Below are 20,804 nucleotides of genomic sequence, written 5' to 3'. Positions count from 1 at the left end.
GTTAAGCTTTATCCTTGAATGATTATGTGACTAGCCCAGGGTTATGGTGTTGTTGCTGAGTTTATTATCCTGGTCTGAAGCCTAGTCCAGTGCTTTTCACCCCATAAATTAAATTCATCTAATTTAGTTATTTCTCATTTGCTGCTGGTGATTGCCCAGTACAACCTGGGGACTGGGCTCAGCTTCTAAGGTACTTTACTTTGTCCTCACAATAACCCTGAATTTACTAACAAGGAAACAGAAGTTCATAGAGTTTGGGAAGTCTGTCCATGGTCATACAAATAGTAAATGGTAGAAATGAAAGTGGAAGTCAAGTGTATCTGGCACTTAACTGTGAACTTTTCCTGAAAAGATCCTTGCTGAAGAGAGAAGTAGTAGAGTATAGAACCAGCAACCTGGTTAGCCCAGCTAGACTAATCTACCTGAAAGTCACCTTGTCCAGATATTCTCCTTGTAGCATCCTGGAAATCCTCTCCTCCAGACATCTTAACTTGAAATCCGCAGTGAGAGGATCCTTTCCTTATTTTGGCTTGCCATTTGGCCTTGAATTTCTCACAGGTATAATTGTGACTCCAGGTGGTCAGGCAATCTCATGATTGTTTTCCCCACAGGTTAGGCACTGAAGATGGTATTCCAGGTCAGATTTCTGCCATGGTATCATGGATATCCTATAATTTTAGCTTCCAAAGATTACTTTGTTGAAATACCATTTTCTAAATTATTCCTCCTTCACCAAATTATGGAAGACTAGAATTACAAATAGGATTGTAAGACCTGATAAGTTTTTTTTTAGAGAGCCTGATTTTGAAAGGTGAAAGGTATATTGGGTCTGCACATCCAGCAACATTTATTGAATGTCCTCCTAGGTGCCCAGTGTTGGGCTTGTTACTGATGACACAAATATGAATAATATATGATCTTTGATTTCAGAAAAGTCATAGTTCAGTGGTAGAGATGGAGATATAAGTATACAAATTACAACACAAAATTGGCAACTTTTACATTACTGGTGTGGGAAGAAGGACTTTCTACATCTGGATATCTGTAAGCAAAATTGTTATTCATAGACACTGCACCCTAACTCAGCTCTCTCTCCTCTGTGAGCATATGCCCATGCTGGTGCTGAATTTGGTTTAATAACCAACAGGGCCTGTTTGCTAACATTTCCTAAAAGGAAGATTATGTTTTGTTTGTAAAAGTTATTCTGGAATGGTGATGCAAGCTCAAGTAGACATGGTGGAGGTATATCAGTATTTCAGCTTCTTTCTCACATAGTGCTGTGGCCCACCTGAAGGGAGAGTGTCAGTGGCAGCTGTACGGGCTGTGGGGAGCCAAGGAACAAGGAAAGAGCTGTTTGAGGATCACCTGCACATGCTTCTTCTCTGTGAAGCCACTTCTGTGAAGTTCTGTGTTTAGCCATTAGCTAAACACATTGGAAATTTAGGGCTGTCTGTGTGTGTGTGTTCCTGCAGATTCAGAGCCTGACCTTCAGTGCTGCAGGAGAAAAGAACTCAAGGCTGTGGGAGCATTGAGGAAGAAGAACCTTCTTTTCATGGCTTCACAGAAAATGGTGACATTTCAGCAAGGTACTGAAAAGTTAATATGACTTTTCCAGTTGAAGAAGTTGAGGAGAGAATTCCAGGTAGTGTGAACAGAATGAAGTGATGAAAGGGCCTGAGGCATTCAGGTACCAGTGGGGAATCCAGTGAGTATGTGGCCAAGGTTGTATGTGTATTAAGGCACCATTGACTGGAGTGTGGATTGTAGTCAGATTGTGAAGGAATTTGATACCAGGAAAAAGATGTTGTACTTAAAATGAACCATTGAATGGTTTTAGGCAGTAATAGGATGTGATCAGATTTAGTTTTTAGGAAGAAAACAGGAAGTAATGCAAGGGATGGATTGTCATGAGAAGAGAATGGCATATGAAGAGAAACAAGGGGCCTGAGTTAAGGCAGTGGCAGTCTGAATGCGGAAGGAAGACCAGATATGTGAAAACTCTCTTATCTAAAAATTTAGGGAGGAGTTGAGAATGACCCCATGGTTTCAGACATGGTCAGACCATTTAGCTGGATGAAAACTGTAACAGACTAAGTGGATTTGTGTTTTGGAGGTAGGGAGAAAATGGGAAAGTAATGAAGTCAATTTTGCACATGCTATATTTGAAGTGTTCTTACTAGGACATCAGGTGAAGATATAAACAGTTGGAAGTATAGCTCATGGGATAGGCATTTGGCTTTTAGATTGGCAATTGAAATTTGGGAGTAAGGTCATCCAGCAAGACTCAAGAGGTGGATAGCTAAAGATAGAACCCTAAGAGGCATTAAAGTTTAATATAAGGTAGAAGAAAAATCAACAACGATGACATTGAGCTAAGAGCAGAAGAACTAGGGAAGATTGCTATCGCAGAAATTAAGGGAGGATTGTGAAGTGCTCAAACGAAAATGTTGCATAGTTCTTCAGTAGTATGAGTATTGAAAATAACCATTAAATTTGACATGTAAGAGATCAGTGTTGATTAAAAAGTGTATTTACTATGGGGTATAAAGGAATAAATTAGAAGTGACAAAGTGGATACCGTAAGTATGAATGATACTTTAAAATTTGGTTTTTGTAGGCAATACATGTGCACATTTAAAATAAGCTCAAATAGTGCTGAAAGAATCATTAGGAAAAAAAGAACAGCAGTCCCTTTTCCTGGAATTAGTATTAGATGTTACATTTCCTGGATTCATTCTCTAATTTTCTTAACTTTGACTTTCAGTTCCATTTCTTTGATTTTTTTTTCTTTTTGGTTCTATTTTCTGGAAATTCTCTTGGCTGACTCATTAAACTCTTTTGTTTCATTTTAAACGTGGACAAATGATCACATTTTAAATCTTCAATCTCTTATTTTTCTCTGGTGTTTTTTTTGATAGTACCCTATTCTTGTTTCGTCTATACACTACTTCTTTTATGTTTCTAAGGAAGGAGAGTTAAGGCTAGAAGTAATGATGCTCAGAATTTCAAAGAGAACTCAGGAGAACATTTCTATGCCTTGTTGGGAGAGAATGGTCCTATTCACTCATGCCCATAGAATTCTTGTAGACCCATTTTACCAGGCAGCCAGATTTGTCCTGACATGTTTGAGTATTAAGGGTAGACAAAGCTTAAGTTCAAACCAAGAATCCTGCTAAGAAGACACATGCATACTTTATTTTATATGCTGAACAAAATTCAAACCTGTCCCAGACTTTTGACGGGAACCATGTCTTCTTTGGCATAGTGGGATAATTAGAAAGGCAAAACTATTTTCAGATCCCAACTTGAATATCATTTAGAACCAAGTAGCCCATGGAATGAGAACCTGATAACTTCATTTATCTATTCCTATGTCAGGTGGGACAGAAAACCATAGTGAATATCAGGACAGAAATAAATGTTTGAGTTATGTTGTTTTGAGTTCTAACTCTGTGCTCCAAATTTTCCGACAGAGTTTCCTTAGGAAATTTTCAGAATAACATCATGAGTTAGGTATTACTTTCCTCATTCTTGATAAAGAAAATGAAAATCAGAGAGATGGTGAATCTTAGCCAATTAAGGAAGTATACTAGGATAGCCAAGGCCTTCTGACTATGCACTAAACCATCTCTTTGTTCCCAATTCAAAAATGGAAGAGAACCAGAAAATAAGTTACAGAAAAGATAATAAAGAAGCTACCCTTAACTCCTTGCTCATATGTTTATAATTTCTTGAGTATTAATTAGCATCTATCAAACTGTTAATTTCTCCCCAGGAATAATTTGCTGTTTTGTCCTATGTAGTCTTTTCATTTATACTTATTTTAATCTATAAACCTTCCCATGTTTGAAATTTGGGAAAGGGAGGATGATGATTCTATTAACCTTTGCTTTAATGAACTTTCTACAGATAGGCTTTGACTTTTCCATTACTATACGGTAAAAAAGATACGTTATGGTAGAAAAATAGAAACTATATATAAAAAGATAAAAATAAAAAAATCTGTAACTCCTCTGCTTAGAGGAGTTACACAAGACTTTCTTAATCAATGGATAAAATTTAAAAATGGAGCTGTACTGCATATAGTTCCATAAAAAGTTGTGAACATCTTATGTCAGTAACTATAAATCTATACCATTGCTTTTAATGACTGATGAATTTTCCATTGTATGATTCTAAGTAAAACTTTGTTTTCACCCAGCTTTCATTAGTTGTTCACAGCTTTGTTTTATACAAAATCCCAAGTAGGTGTCCTTTGTCTCTTGTAATCCCACATCCCTGACCTTATTTACCTTCCAAATAGTGGCATGATTTCATAACTGCCAGTCTCGCTGGGCATTGAACTCACTTAGTAGAAATTGCTGGAATTGTCCAGCAAGAAGTAAATACTTGTGTAGTACTTATTCTCAGCATAATACTGTAAGTGAAGATGCTAGATAAAAAAATGATTAAAGTATAGACCAAAGAGGCTCTGAGTAAACAGCAAGGGTCACTGCTTTATTGCTTTTTATATAAAAAAAAGAGAATGAAAAGGAAAGAAACTCCGGGACAAAGTGTAAATGAATTTGACTTGCTGACCCTTGAGAAATTTGGGATTTGAGTACTGAATCTTAAACACCTTCAGAGAATCACTGAGTTCAAAATTTAATAGCTCAAGCTGGGATTTAGGAAGATAAAGCCAAAAGCTTCTTCATTTTTCCATGTAGCAATAGATAACTGTTTTGAAAATTTCAAGTCATCTGTGGGAAAAACTGCAGGAAACCAACTATGTGTGTTAATGATTGGAAATTGCTTATTCTGGGTAAAGGAGAAAAGCAAATCCAGCAGAATAATAGCTTTCTTCATTTTTTGAAGACATATAGATGAATATAGGAGATGAACCCTGATTTTGGAGAAGTGATGTGATGTAACAAATTAAATTAGCAACCAGGAGATCTAGGTTGATGCCTTTTCTACATTAACTTTCTGTGTTACTTTGTACAGATAACTTAACCTTTTAAAAAATTTTAGTATCTTCATCTAAAAATTGGGAATGTGTTAACTCTGGCCCGATCCACCTTCAGGTAGATGCTGTGGGAAGCAAATGACATAATGATATAATGATTTTGGAGACACCTTGAGAAGGACCAAGCTAACTACACTTGTTGTGGCAAGTGTCTAGTAGTGTACGCAGTTATCAAGTCACTATGTTATACATCTGAAACCAACATAATATTGTATATCAACTTTATTGTGATTAAAAAAAAGAGAGCCAATGGAGATACATCATCTGATCGCTGTGATATACCTTTAAATGATATTTAATAAAATAAAAATGTAAATTAAAAATCTATTTCTGATTTAAAAAACTTTTGTGTACTTGGAACAGAGTCAAACTGTCTTAACATAATAACATAAATAAAAACATGTTAACATTAATAAAAAAAGAAAACAGCCAAACTCTCCAGAGTAACGGTTCATGAAAAATAAGTTACTTTCATTTCCTTGTGTTCAGTGAAGTGTCTGGTTCTCTTGTTCCCAGAATATAGTTTTTGTACATCAGAACCATTTCCCTTGATAGAGCTCCACAAAAGTTCTACCAATTCAAATAGTAAATAAACTTGGTCATTATTGGTTTCTAAGATCAAAATTTTTAGTGCTTTTTTTAGAAATACAGTTTCATTTCTAGAAAATCAGCATTGAGGCATTTAGACTAAAACATAGGTTCATTCATTCAAAATTTAGACTCAAACATACAAGGAATGTAGTTAACTAAAACAAAAACCATCAAGGAAACAAACAACCTGCTGACCTAGTCCAAGGACTAGATTATTTCTCCCCACAAAATAAAGCTACATATTTTAAGTACGTGGAAAGAATTTTAAAGAGGCAGTTGTTCTTGTTTGTAAATTGAACTCTGTGTCTCTCCCTTCCTCTGTGTGTGTGTACATGTGGACAAATAGGTCAGTGATGCTTTCAACTTTTGAAAACATTGAAAGATGCATGATTTCTTAGACCAAAATTTCCTTTAACTGCTTTCCAGTATATTGCTATGTCTTGTAATTTTAACCTAAAAGTGAAAGCTCCCTGACTTTGCCTTCTCTTACCCAAAGTAACTCCAGAACAATAGGTGGCTTTCTGAAGTGGTTTAAGTCACTACAAGTCTCATTAATCTTTATGTTGACCACCTAAGGTATCTACGTAATGTAAGACATTCCACAATGTGAGCAATAGTTTGCCTTTACTAGTGCCATTCAAGTGCTTGGTCATTGAGGGCAGTACCTTAAAGACTCTGAAATCATGTGAACACTTACACTTTAACTTTGATAAAACCAGCATTTGCTAGCATCTTTTCTTAATTGGGGAAATTACACTTAGAATTCAGAGGTACTTTGATTACATGGAAATCTATACTCGTTTCCCATTTCTTTTGTCTCAGGAGTTTGTATTGTCGATTACAAAGTGATGTGATAGAGAACATACAAGTCCTGATTCTGTCATTGAGAGCTCTGTGTGGCACATAACTCATCCAAAAGACTTAATGTTCTTCTCCAATGTGAGAAATTTTCTCTTTATTCATTCGAAGTATCTGTCCTAGATCAAAAACTTCAGTGTTGGAATGGTTTAATCTTGATTTTAGGCTTTTAGTTTCACAATTTAAGTGTGGAAAGCCTCCCCGCCCCCATCTAAGAAATCAGCTTGTATAATTTCCACCAATCAACAGATGAAGTTGGATCTGGGGTAAGTCTATTCAGCATCTTTTGATACTAGCTTTCAGAGGAGTAACTTTTGATCTGTTTGCACTTTGCTACTAAGGAGATTTTATAAATAGACATTCCAAATGTGTAAAGGGAATTTAGAAAAGGGAAATGTATTTTGTCCATTACTTCATCTTTTGGGGAGGCATTTGCACCTATCAGATAAATGTCAGTTGTTTCTTCCCACTCTCCCATCCAACTCTCTTTTCCTGACCCTGATCTGGGAGTGGTGATAGATCTTAATGGTCCCATTTGAAGAGAGACTGGGGTTGTTTTGTTTTGTTTTGTTCTGTTTTGTTATATGAGTAGGACAGCTTTCAAACAAACCTTTCTCTTAATATTGACCTCCTCTTTTAGCATCACTAATTTAAAAATCCTCTTTTTCAATCACCTTTACTAAAACATACTTTCACCTAGTGATGAGAACTAGAAGGAAAGAAGTAGGTGTGGAATCAGAAGACCTCATGCTGCTATAAGCATTAGAAATTTTACCCTTTTATCCAGATTGGCATTCAATTAATATTTTATTGATAAGCAAGATCAACCCTGATTCCATGGGCAACATAGAATAATAATTATAGCAGGCAACATAATAGCCTTGAGAATTATTTGGGTTTGTTAGTAAACATCTGCAACTTTTAATATATGAAAGCAGAGATTGTCCTCACTTTATTGGGTGTTATATGGAGTGATAAGAAATCTGGGGTTCACAGTCCTTTCAACCCCTGTCCCCCTGTCTCCTCTCTTCCTTTCCTTTTCACAACCATCTCCTGAGCTTAGCCTCTTGTTAACCAGCATGACTTCAGACTCACTGAGGTGATTTTATGAAGTACTTCAACTTGATACAAGCTTATTAGTCCTTATATTGGTCACTTAAGGTATTTCTCTATAAAGCACAGTAACTTTAAGCAAAATCAAGAAGAAAAGTTATAAATTGAAAAGAGGTACTAAGAAGGTACTGAAGACAACTTGGCATCTTCTAATATCTCTTTGAGAGCTTCTTCTCACCTTTTTAGTACCCATTAGCAGTTTTATCTACTCTTGATACATGCTAACTCTTCTATTGGAAGAGACCAGATATACTAAAACTAAGTTGTAAATAAACAACAGATAGCTTAATCTGTTACCCCTCCCACTATGTGTGTCTATTCACAGATGTCTGTAAGAAAAGAAATACATTCTTGGTTGTAGAAATGTTTGGCTCTATCCACCAGACATATTTTATGTACCTGGTATTCTAGTTAACATTTGTAAGTTTCCTTAGTAGATTGGTTCCTTGCTTGCTTGGTGTGCATTTTGATTTGATTTATTCTCTATAATTATTGATGGAGTCTAAGGCAAGTTTGAACTAGAGTCAGTTGTAGATCTGTATCGGTTTATCTCAAATTAGAAGTGAAAAATAAAATGAGAGGTCATAATCACACACACCTACCTAGGAGAGCTAACATTTTCTTATTTTCACACGTCTTTTCTGTTCCTTACTTATATAAATTTTTATTTTCCATTACAGCCACACTGTGGCTTTACTTTTCCCTTAACATTATTATAAACATTTTTTGCAAGTAAATTTTAATGAATGAATAATAACCTAGGCCAGTTCATTTCAACTTTTTTTGACCAGGCCCTACCCTAAGAAGTATATAGTACTTGGTAAAAACACTGTACATTGTAAATACATAGATGCAAATATACACATATACTATTTTAGAAATAAAGATTTCATGAGATAAGTCTTGCCCTCACAAGGAGTGATGCACTATGATATTTTCAATTCCATTTTATTCCATGTCATTCTAATTTCTTTTCTTTTTTTTCCCCATTTCATTAAAAATACTGCTGGCTTTGACTAAAATATTTTCATCTATTCCTATTGATTGCAGATCAGTCTTGAGAACTACTATTGTAGCCTTCAATGTACTACAATTTACTCCCCAATTCTTGGGCATTTGGATTATGTCCAGAAGTTGTTTTTTCTTCCTTCCTGACTTTACTTTCTCTCTGTTTCTTTTCTTTTTGTTATCACAACATACTGCAACAAATGGCTCATGTATTTAATAGTTTGTTTTTATTGAATTATTCCTAAGAATGCAATTACTAGGCCAAGGATTTTTTTAAAGTATGGTTCTCTATATTTGTGCTTTAATAGAGACTGATTTCTTCTAACAGGGATGAATACAAATCATAGAATGTCAGGCAGTTTTGACAAGTGGTGAGGAGACAGGAAAGATATACAGCAAAGAGAGGCCTTTATTTACAAAAGCCATTAAACACCAACTATGACCTGGACAGGATACTATTGTGGGGAAAGGATCAGAGTGAGGGGCTCTTTGATATAATTCTCAACATTGTCATTTGCCTGTTTTATGTTAGTGTTGTGATCCTCACTGACAGCTACCTCTCTGGACTATTGTGATGAGTATATAAAATAGCATATCACTGAGAAGCTTAAAGATGGAAGCATGAGAAGTGAAACAGAAACCTCCTCCCCAAATCACATATAATATGAAATAGAGCAAATACAACAAATCCTGAAAGAGCAACTGGAAAGAAGACTGCCTACATTGGGGGGAAAAGAAGACCTCACACAAATGGGTAAAGTAGCAAAGCCATGATCTGGTGGGACCCAGATCCCACATCCCAGCCTTCCCCACACCCCAGCTCACCAGTGGGAGGAAGAGAAACAGAGGAGGGAGGAGGTAGAGCCTAGGACTGTTGAACACCCAGCCCTGGAGATATACTCAAGGAGCACAAACCTACATTACATGGAGCTGTGTAGATTAGTTGGGTTGGAAAGCAAAGACAGGTGGAATACTCAGAGAGACTGAGATTCCAGCCAATTGTGGAGAACAGGTACCCACAACTGGCCACTCTGGGACAAAAGAAAGGTGGGTGCTTTGAAAGACTTACAGTGAGAGGTCTCCTAAAGGGGCAAGGATTACACAGAGCTTGCTGCTCAGGTAAGAGGACAAGTGGACAAAATTGTCCAGGCAAACTCAGCTGAGCAGGTTGGGAACTCTCAAGAGCTTTAGGCGCTCCATCCCCCTGGCTGGCAACTTGTGCCAGGGCCCCACTACACTGTGATGTGCAGCCTGCAACTCCTTCTGCCTGGCTGGCATTGATTCACAAACCTGCTGTCTCCACAATTGCGCCAGGCCAGCCAGACGGTGGCCCCACCTATAGCAGCTACAGAGGCATAATGCAGAGGCTCCTCCCAGCATGCTCGGCCCATTGGTCCTGGCAGTGGAGGCAGGTATTGCAGCATGGAAGCAGGACAGAGCTCTTTCCTCCTAGCATGCACTAGTGCCACACACCTGCAACCCCTGCCATTGCTCCAGGTGCTGGGAAGATCCAGAGAGTAGAGCTTCTGGGCAGTAGAGGGTACCACCAACATAAAATTTTATTCCATAGTAATCATTACAAATATGAAATGGCAAAAGAACCTGGTAAAACCCCAAATCCGACAAACACCAGAAAGAGGACTAAGTGAAACTGAAATCACCAATCGTACTGATAAAGATTTCAAAATAAAAATCATAAACATGCTCATGGAGGTACAGAGATATATTCAAGATCTCAGGGAGGACTTCAAGGAAGAGATAGAAACTCTGAAAAACAAAGTATCTGAAATGAAACATACAGTGGAGGCATTTAAAAGCAGATTAGATGATGTAGAAGAGATGGTAAATGAAATAGAAATTAGAGAACAGGAATACAAAGAAGCCAAGGCACGGAGTGAAAAAGGATCTCTAGGAATGAAAGAATAGTAAGAGAACTGTGTGACTAATACAAGCAGAACAATATTCACATTATAGGTATACCAGAAGAAGAAGAAACAAAAAGGGATAAAAAGTGTCTTTGAGGAAATAATTGCTGAACATTTCCACAATCTGGGGAAGGAAATAGTCTCTCAGGCCGTGGAAGTACACAGATCTCCCAACAGAAGGGACCCATGGACGACAACAAAAAGACATATAGTAATTAAAATTGGAAAGATCAAGGACAAGAACAGAGTATTAAAAGCAGCCAGAGAGAGAAAAAAGATCACCTACAAAGAGAAATACATCAGGTTAAAAATCAGACTTCTCAGCAGACACCTAACAGGTCAGAAGGCAGTAGCATGATACATTTAATGCAATGAAACAAAGAATACTCTACCCAACAAGATTATTTAAATTTGAAAGAGATATTAAACAATTTCCAGATAAGCAAAAGTTGAGGGAATTTACCTCCCACAAACTGTCTCTGCAGTGTATTTTCGAGGGACTGCTCTAGATGGTAGTGCTCCTAAAGCTAAATAGCTGTCACCAGAGAAAATAAAACCACAGTAAAAGAAATAGACCAATTAATTACTAAGCAAATGCAAAATTAAATCAACTACCACAAAGTCAGTCAAGGAATACACAAAGAGTACATAATATGATAGACACCTAATATATAAAGAGTGGAGGAGGAAGACTATCAGGAGTTAGACTGTTAGATAGTAAAGAAGCTACCCTTCACTTTTGGTAACCATCAATCTAAAGCTTGCAATGGCCATAGTACATATCTATTGATAATCACCCTAAATTTAAATGGGCTAAGTGACCAATCAAAAGACATATAGTTATAGAATGGATAGAAAAGGAAAAACCTTGGACATCTACAGAACACTCCATCCAAAAGCAGCAGATACACATTCTTCTCAAGTGCACATGGAACATTTTCAAGAATAGATCATATACTAGGCCACAAAAAGAACCTCAGTAAATTCAAAAAGATTGAAATTGTACCAATGAGCTTCTCAGATCACAAAGGTATGAAACTAGAAATAAATTACACAAAGAAAATGAAAAAGCCTACCAACACATGGAGGCTTAACAACATGCTCCTAAATAATCAATGGATCAATGACCAAATAAAAACAGAGGTCAAGCAATATATGGAGACAAATGACACCAATGATTCAACAACACAAAATCTGTGGGACAAAGCGAAGGCCGTGCTAAGAGGGAAATATATTGCAATGCAGGCCTACCTCAGGAAAGAAGAACAATCCCAAATAAACAGTCTAAACTCAAAGTTAAACTAGAAAAGGAAGAATAAATGATGCCCAAAGTCAGTAGAATGAGGGACATAATAATGATTACAGCAGAAATAAATAAAATCCATTAGAAAAAAAAAATGGAAAGAATCAATGAAACCAGGAGCTGGTTCTTCGAGAAAATAAACAAAATAGATAAACCCCTACCTAGACTTATCAAGAAAAAAATAGTCTACACACATAAACAGAATCAGAAATGAGAAAGGAAAAAATCATAATGGACAACACAGAAATACAAAGAATTATTAGAGATTACTATAAAAATATGCCAACAAACTGGATAACCTAGAAGAAATGGACAACTTTCTAGAAAAATACAACCTTCCAAGGCTGACCCAGAAAGAAACAGAAAATATGAATAAACCAATTACCAGCAAAGAAATTGAATTGGTAATCAAAAAACTACCTAAGAACCAAACTGCTGGACCAGATGGCTTCACCACTGAATTTTATCAAACATTTAGTGAAGACCTAATATCCATCCTCCTTAAAGTTTTCCAAAAAGTAGAAGAGGGAATACTTCCAAACTCAGTCTATGAAGCCAGCATCACTCTAATACCTAAAGCAGGCAAAGACACCACAGAAAAAAGAAAATAACAGACCAATAACCCTGATGAACATAGATGTAAAGATACTCAACAAAATATTAGCAAACTGAATTCAAAAATATATCAAAAAGATCATCCACCATGATCAAGTAGGATTTATTCCTGGGATGCAAGGATGGTACAATATTCGAAAATCCATCAACATCATCCACCACATCAACAAAAAGAAGGGCAAAAAACATAATCATCTCCATAGATGTAGAAAAAGCATTTGACAAAATTCAACATCCATTCATGATAAAAACTCTCAACAAAATGGGTATAGAGGGAGGATAAGTACCTCAACATAATGAAGGCCATCTCCAACAAACTGACAGCCAACATTATACTTAACAGTGAAATGATGAAAGCTTTTCCTCTAAAAGAGGGAACAAGACAAGGATGCCCACTCTCCCTGCTTCTATTCAACATAGTACTGGAGGTCCTAGCCACAGCAATCAGACAACACAAAGAAATAAAACACTTCCAGATTAGTAAGGGAGAAGTGAAACTGTCACTGTTTGAGGATGACATGATATTGTACATAAAAAACCCTAAAGAATCCACTCCCAAACTACTAGAACTAATTACTGAATTCAGCAAAGTTGCAGGATAAAAAATTAATACACAGAAATCTGTTGCATTCCTATATACTAATGATGAACTAGCAGAAAGAGAAATTATGAAAACAATTCCATTTACAATTGCATCAAAAAGAATAAAATACCTAGAAATAAACCTAACCAAGGAGGTACAAGACCTATATCCTGAAAACTACATGACACTCATGAGAGAAATTAAAGAAGACACCAATAAATGGACATACATCTATGCTCATGGATAGGAAAAATTAATATAGTCAAAATGGCCATCCTGGCCATCTACAGATTCAGTACAATCCCTATCAAAATACCAAAGGAATTCTTCACTGAACTAGAACAAATACTTCTACAATTCATATGGAAACACCAAAGACCCTGAATAGCTAAAGCAATCCTGAGAAGGAAGAATAAAGCTGGGGGGATTATGTTCTCTAACTTCAAGCTCTACTACAAAGCAATAGTAATCAAGACAATTTGGTACTGGCATAAGAACAGACTCCATAGATCAATGGAATAGAATAGAGATGCCTGATATAAACCCAACCATATATGGTCAATTAATATACAGTAATAGAGCCATGGATATACAATGGGGAAGCAACAGCCTCTTCAATAACTCCTTTTGGCTAAACTGGTAAGCTACATGTAAGAGAATGAAATGGATTTTTGTCTAACTCCAGACACAAAAGTAAACTTGAAATGGATCAGAGACCTGAATGTAAGTCATGCAACTATAAAACTCATTAGAAGGACACATAGGCAAAAATCTCTTGAATATAATAAACATGAGCAACTTTTTTTCTGAACACATCTCCTTGGGCAATGGAAACAAAAGCAAAAATGAACAAATGGGACTACATAAAACTGAAAAACTTCTGTACAGCAAAGGACACCACCAGAAGAACAAAAACTCATCCTTCAGTATTGGAGAATAAATTTTAAATGACATATCTGACAAGGTGTTAACATCCAAAGTATAGAAAGAACTCACATGCCTCAACACCCAAAAAGCAAATAACTCAATTAAAAAATGGGCAGAGGATCTAAACAGACACTTTTCCAAAGAAGAAATTCAGGTGGCCAACAGGCACATGGAAAGATGCTACACATTGCTAATTATCAGGAAAATGCAATTTAAAACCACAATGAAGTATCATATCTCACCAGTTTGGATGGCCAACTTAAAAAAGACCAGGAAGAACAAGTGCTGGCAAGGATGCAGAGAAAGGGGAACCCTCCTACACTGTTGGTGGGAATGTAAATCAGTTTAACCTTTGTGGAAAGCGATATGGAGGTTTCTCAAAAAATTGAAAATAGAAATACCATTAGACCCAGGTATTCCACTCCTAGGAATTTAACCAAAGAAAACGAGATCCTACATTCAAAAAGACATATGCACCACTCTGTTTATCACAGCACTATTTACAATAGCCAAGATATGGAAGCAACCTAAGTGTCTAAGAGTAGATGAATGGATAAAGAAGAGATGGTACATATACACAATGGAATATTATTCAGCTATAAGAAGAAAACAAATCCTACCATTTGCAACAACATGCATGTAGTTAGAGGATATTATGCTAAGTAATATAAGCCAGGCGGACAAAGGCAAGTACCAAATGATTTCACTCATTTGTGGAGTCTAACAATAAAGCAAAACTGAAGGAACAAAACAGCACAGACTCATAGATCCAAGAAGGAGCTTGAGGTTACCAAAAGGAAGGGGTTGGCACACATGGGTGGGGAGGGAGGTAGAAGGAGATTGAGGAGCATTATGATTGGCACACTTGGTGTGTTGGGGATCAGGGGGAAGACATTATAGCACAGGGAAGACAAGTATTGACTCTGTGGCATCTTGCTACCCTAATGGACAGTGACTGCATTAGGGTGTGTTTTGGGGACTCAAAATATGGGTGAATGTAGTAACAACAATGCTGCTTATGTGCAACCTTCATAAGAGATTGTATATCAATGATACCTCAATAAAAAAGAGTAATATATCAGTGCACTACACTGCTTTATTATTACTGCCTCTATTGCTAAGGCTACCTCTGTGCACAGTCCTGAGATAACTCTGTTGCTCAGTCAGTTGGGGACTCAGTGGATTCTTAATTGCTGGCCTCACTGGGAATTGTGTGGCCTGGACAGTTTATTCCATGTCTACAGAATGAAGGTGCCCTCAACTCTGATTTTAGTGACACCAGAATCACTAGCTTCTGCTACTTGTTACTGAAACTCCTTTTCTCCCATTGGGGTATTGATGTGAAGAGCTGACAGAAGGATGAAATTGGAGAGATAAGAGAACAGAGAACATAAGGAAACCCACAAAACTCTCTAGGTAATTTTGTACTTCCTTTCTGAATGGTTTGGAGCAATATCTGAATTTTTTTCTTTCCCATATTTGCCTTTGTTCTAAAACCACCATGGAAAAATATATTTATCCTATGATGTAGCTTTATTGTTAAGATTCTAATAGATAGAGCCCATGTTTACCTAGGGTGAGCCCTAATTTATTTCACCTCCTGGAGTTCCTGAGGGTTTCTGAGGCAGTTTGACATCTACAGTTAATATAAGAATAGATCTTTTTGCCTCAAATCCAGGAACCCTTATTGGGAGGGCAATTAATTTTATGAGTTCAAATAGAGTCAGTTCCTGATTTCTCCTGGGGCTAACTTCTTCGTAGATTATACAGCCTCTTCTTTTCATACCTCCTGCCAGTTACTTGCTTTTTATTTGTTAGTGACTTTACTCTGTTTGCATTGGGAAAATGATTTTTAAAAAGGGTGCCTTTAAGACAGTTGGAATTTCCTATTTGCTAAATTGTTCTGATAAAAAAAATGTGTAGGGTAATTCTAGGGCAGTGAAAATACTCTGTGTGATAGTATAAGAATAGATACATGTATATTTATCCAAACCCATAGAATATACAACACCAACTGTGAACCATAAAGGGAATTACCGACTTTGGGTGATTATGATTTATCAATCCCTTAGAATAAATGTACCACTTTGGAGGATGGGGAATGTTGATCACGGGGGAGGCTATGCATGTGTGGAGGCAGAGGGGTGTGGGAAATCCCTGTATCTTTCCCTCAATTTTTCTGTGAATGCAAAACTGCTCTTAGAAAAGTCATAAAAAATGTAGTAGAGATTGAAACTGTTACCTATAATGAAGCATTTGTGAATTCCAGTAATCATTTGAAGAGTAGGTGTGAAGATTAAACAAGATAATAATGATTGCAAGATGCCTGTTTTTGGGCTTGGTGAACAGTGCTATTTTCATCCTCTAGCTGAAAAACTTGAAATATAGCTGCTAAAACAGAAATATCTTTATTTCACTTATTCTGTTATTTTCCTTATAACTGCTGCTTAAAATTCCATTTTATTACCCAATAGCATAGTACCTGAAAGTCCAGTTATCTAAACTCATGTCTTTTTTCTTTTGGCCCAGCAATGCCACGAGATCTCTGAAGAAATTTTCCTAAGGAGATTTATACAAGGAGATTCACTGAAGTACTTACTGTTTGTTGTAATGAAAACTCTGTCAGTAGAGGAATAAAGAGAATGTGACATATTCATGTGATAGATTATTGTATAACTGATAAATGACAGATATATGTATATGTCAACATGAACAGACCTCTAAAACATTTTTTGAGTGACAGTCTCAAGTTTTCAGATTATGGAAATACTAAATATAACATTTTATAATTGCATCATTATGAATAATGTTCTTGAGCTAGGACACAAATATATATTTGTATATAAAGTATACATATGATTTACATATGAAATATAAATATAATTTGTAAGTATTTTAAATTCATGATAGAGATTTCTCTGAGAACAGGGGCTAGCAGAACAAAACTGGAATGGGGAATGGAGGGCACTTTAATTTCATTTGTATGTTTTATTTCTCTGTAACAAGAAAGGATTTCTCGTCCCCCATATATTCAAATGAAAAGACAAATAGATAATCACAGTAACATAAAAACTCCCAGTTTCCTTTATTGGTACCTCTATTTCGATCAGTATTATTGTTTTTCAAATTATCTGGAATTAAAAGTCTAAGAATGATGTTTGATATTCTTCTGTTTTATTACCTGCAGCAGTCTTTCATCCAGGTGTGTTACTTCTTTTAGGATATATCCCAGATCTTGACTTTTTGTTGTGCTTCTAATATTGCTATTCTAATTCACAAACTTATCACCTGTATCAGTCAGGCTCCCTGCAAGAAACAGATAACACACTTAAGTTGTGTGATTGAGAAAAGTTAAATAAGGTACACTTTATAAATGTGTGAACATAGAAAAAGCAACAAGTGTTGGTATAGGCTGGTAACAGGAAAATCACACATTGTAGCCTACTCTTAGACCTGAAAGCTAAGGGGAAAAAAACTATGATAATAAGTTGGGGAGTGGAGAAAGAAAGTGGTAGAGGGAGATGGAGAGAATTTGATTGATTGACTGACTGATTATTACCAGGAATCCTCTACCTTTAGGAGAGGACACTACCAATCTTAGGGGGGCTTGCAGTTAGGTGACTAGGGGAAAGAGACCTGACTTTTCTCCTTTTGATTTCCTGTGGATGCATTCCTCTGCATAACTTCAGTGGGAAGCCAAAGAGCAAGGGCACTGCTGCAGGTCCTACAGGCCAGCAGCTGGGGCACAGAGCAGGGTGGAGGAGAGTGGGAATGGGGCTGGAGGGTGCAGGCTCTATCCAGCATGCTAGCTCATCTGCTCAGGTTTGGATTTCTGAAAGGGTAGATGTGGGATGTAAAGACAAAAACTTAGGTTAGTGAAAGTAAATGTTGCTGTCAGGTAAAACCTGTGTTATCACTAAAATGAAAAATGTGTGAGGGAATTGAACGGTGTTTCTGCCTTTCCAGGTTTTCTAAGCATCAGTGGTTGATTCTTACATCAGCTACTTTCTAAATGTGACCTTATGCAAGATGCTTAGCCTCTGTTTCAGTTTTCTCATTTCTAGTGTGGACATAATCATAGTGGTTTCTTTAAGGATTAGAGTAAATAATTTATGTTCTGCTCCTAGCACTGGGCCTGATACATAATAAATGTACCCATTAAATATTAGGGTTCATATTCTATTGTGATAAAAATTATTTTCCAAACCCAAGAAAGTCAAGATGCAATTACTGTGCTATTCAAATCAGAAGTCACTAATTACTAATGACAAATACAAAGAAGTGAGATAGAGTATCAAGAAGCACCCTAGGACTGGCCAGCCCATTTCTTTTTTGCTTTTCCAATTCTCCACTTTAAGTGCAAGCAAAAAAAAAAAAAAAGCACCTGTTTATAAGCTTTCTCTGTCTTCTGCAGCCCCATAGGCTTTCAACTTTGAATTACTATAGCATCCCTTTTAGAATCTAAATGCTAGATTGCTTGGTTATGAAACACCTCATGTAGGTTGCCTGATACACAAAAATATGTATTTCTGTTTACACAGCTAGATCAGAAGCTTTTTGAGGACAGTCATAATTTTTTTTTATTATTAGAAGTATATGTTGATGTATTCATCTTTCTCCCTTCCTTTCTTCTCCTTTCTACCTCTTCCTTCTCCCTATCTAGTAGGCTACATTAATTTATTGAGGACCTACCAGGTACTGTGCTACTGGTGCAGAGACACATGAATGGAGAAGGTAGGAACTCTGCCCATGTGGAGTTAAGAGCTAAGGTGTAGTAGGGGAGATAGGGCAGTGGGGCACACAAATAAATTAACTATGGTCAAAGCTATTCCATGTATAATGCTATTCAGTGGATAAAATGGTAAGCAACATTAGAAAACCCCAGTGATGTCTCTGGATATTTATATCATAGAAATGCAAGCTTTGGTGAATAGGCAACACCTCAACAAAAAAAGAATTAATGAATGGCTAGAAATTAAGATGAGAGGATACCCTCCCTGCTGGCTAAGTGGGGAGTGGGTCACAAAGGCAAAAGGAGAGTGGATTCTACTGTAACTGCCATGGAGTTTCCACGATATTTGGCACAGTAAGGTTAGCCTTGAAGAACTTTTATTCTGGTAAAGGATTTCTTGGCGGCCTCTTTGGCACTGACCTGTTTATCAAAGCTTTCCAGATAAACATGTTTGAGTATTAAACTGTTTGTAACATGCTTATTGCAGTCTCTGATGAACTCCTAGTTTTAGAATCAAGTTGGGAGCGATGAGTTGTTACCATTGGAAGTCTTTGCATGGATTTGATGATATTAAGGAGCATAGCCTAAGAATTATTATATCCAAGCATCCCATTTTAAGTAAAACTCACATTCTCTGTCTCTCTCTGAAAAAAAGTCTGTCAGAGTCTATGAAGGCAGGAGAGGTTCACATGGCTATATACTGCAAATTAATGGTATGATAATTATAACTAGAGAATGATTAGCCAGATCGCTACTACCAAATGAAAACAGAACAGAGGAGGAAACAACAGATAATTGACTCATGCTAGATGGACATCCTGAGACCTCCTCTAATTATAGCATATAATATATGCAACATAAAACATGGGTGTAACCACAGAGAAAAAGAAGAAATCTTATGTTGTTACATGTCTTTTATTAAGCTATTTATTAGATAATGCGTACTAAGTGCTATTAACAGCTAACATTTCTGGAGTATCTAGTAAGTGTTGGCTACTGTTCATGTTCTACATATAGAATGGCATTTAATCAATTAATGAGACAATACAACTTAAGGTCTTAGCTGGTTGAGGAATGAGAGGGAAGTGAAGAACATGAGCAACTCTTCTGAGAAATTTTGCTGTGAAAAGAAGAAAGGTAGTAGAAGGAGGAAGTTGCAAAAAGAGAAGATACTGTAAGGTATTCTTTCTTCCATTTTTTACCTGAGCAAACAGGCACAAAGAGTTTATATGACCCAGTCAATATTTAACAATCAGCAAAAGAATTTCATGCCAGTTTATTAGCTTCTAGGACAGTAGATCATCTTTAGCCAGCTGACAATACCATTCCCTTAGTTCAGGAAAGGAGGGAACCTGGAGGGAGAATCCTTGTTGGATTTCTGAAAGAAGGCTTGGAACAAGGCTAATTGTTCCTTTGGAACCCTAAATCAGAGTGAGGTCAGAGAGAAATCATTTTCATTCTTATTTTTATTACACAGTCACTGGAAGAGTTTCTAACCCATCCTAAGCCCTCCTTAAATAACAACAACAAAAACATGTACAGATCTCTTACCCTGTATCAGATGCTAAGCTACATAAAGCTTTATACACATCATCTTATTTTATCTTCACAACAACACTATGAAGTATATAATATTATTATCTCCATTTGAAAGATGAAATGTAAGCCCAGAGAAGTAAAGTAACTTCCCCAAGGCTGTATTGCTCCTAAAATGGAGTTTATTTTTTAGATCCAAAGCCCAGATTATCAGCCACAACTGCTTCTTGTGATATCTTGCTGGTGGAGGCAGTGGAGAAGTGTATAAGTAAGGGGGCAGTTTAAAGTTCACAGCTATCTGTTTTCATACAGATCCTGGTTTGGAAGCAGAGTAGATTCTGCTTGTGTCACTATTAACAGGGCACTATGTCGGGGCAGATTCTGATTTTTTCTTATGCCATGTCATGACTCATGGTGAATATGCATGGTAGTGTTTTTGCTAAGGACTACAGTGGCCAAAGTCTGTCTCACTGTCACCAGTGGGTAAAAAAAATCCATTTTCTGGGAAGATAGCACATCAGCTGTGAAGTGAATGCTACAAATTGGCTCAATAAGTCTTGAATGTGAATAGCATATTGGCATATTTAAGACAAATTGCAATTGTCAGA

The sequence above is a fragment of the Manis javanica genome, chromosome 3, assembly GCF_040802235.1.
Source record: "Manis javanica isolate MJ-LG chromosome 3, MJ_LKY, whole genome shotgun sequence".
In the NCBI taxonomy this organism is placed as follows: Eukaryota; Metazoa; Chordata; class Mammalia; order Pholidota; family Manidae; genus Manis; species Manis javanica.
This window is presented reverse-complemented; position numbering follows the sequence as displayed.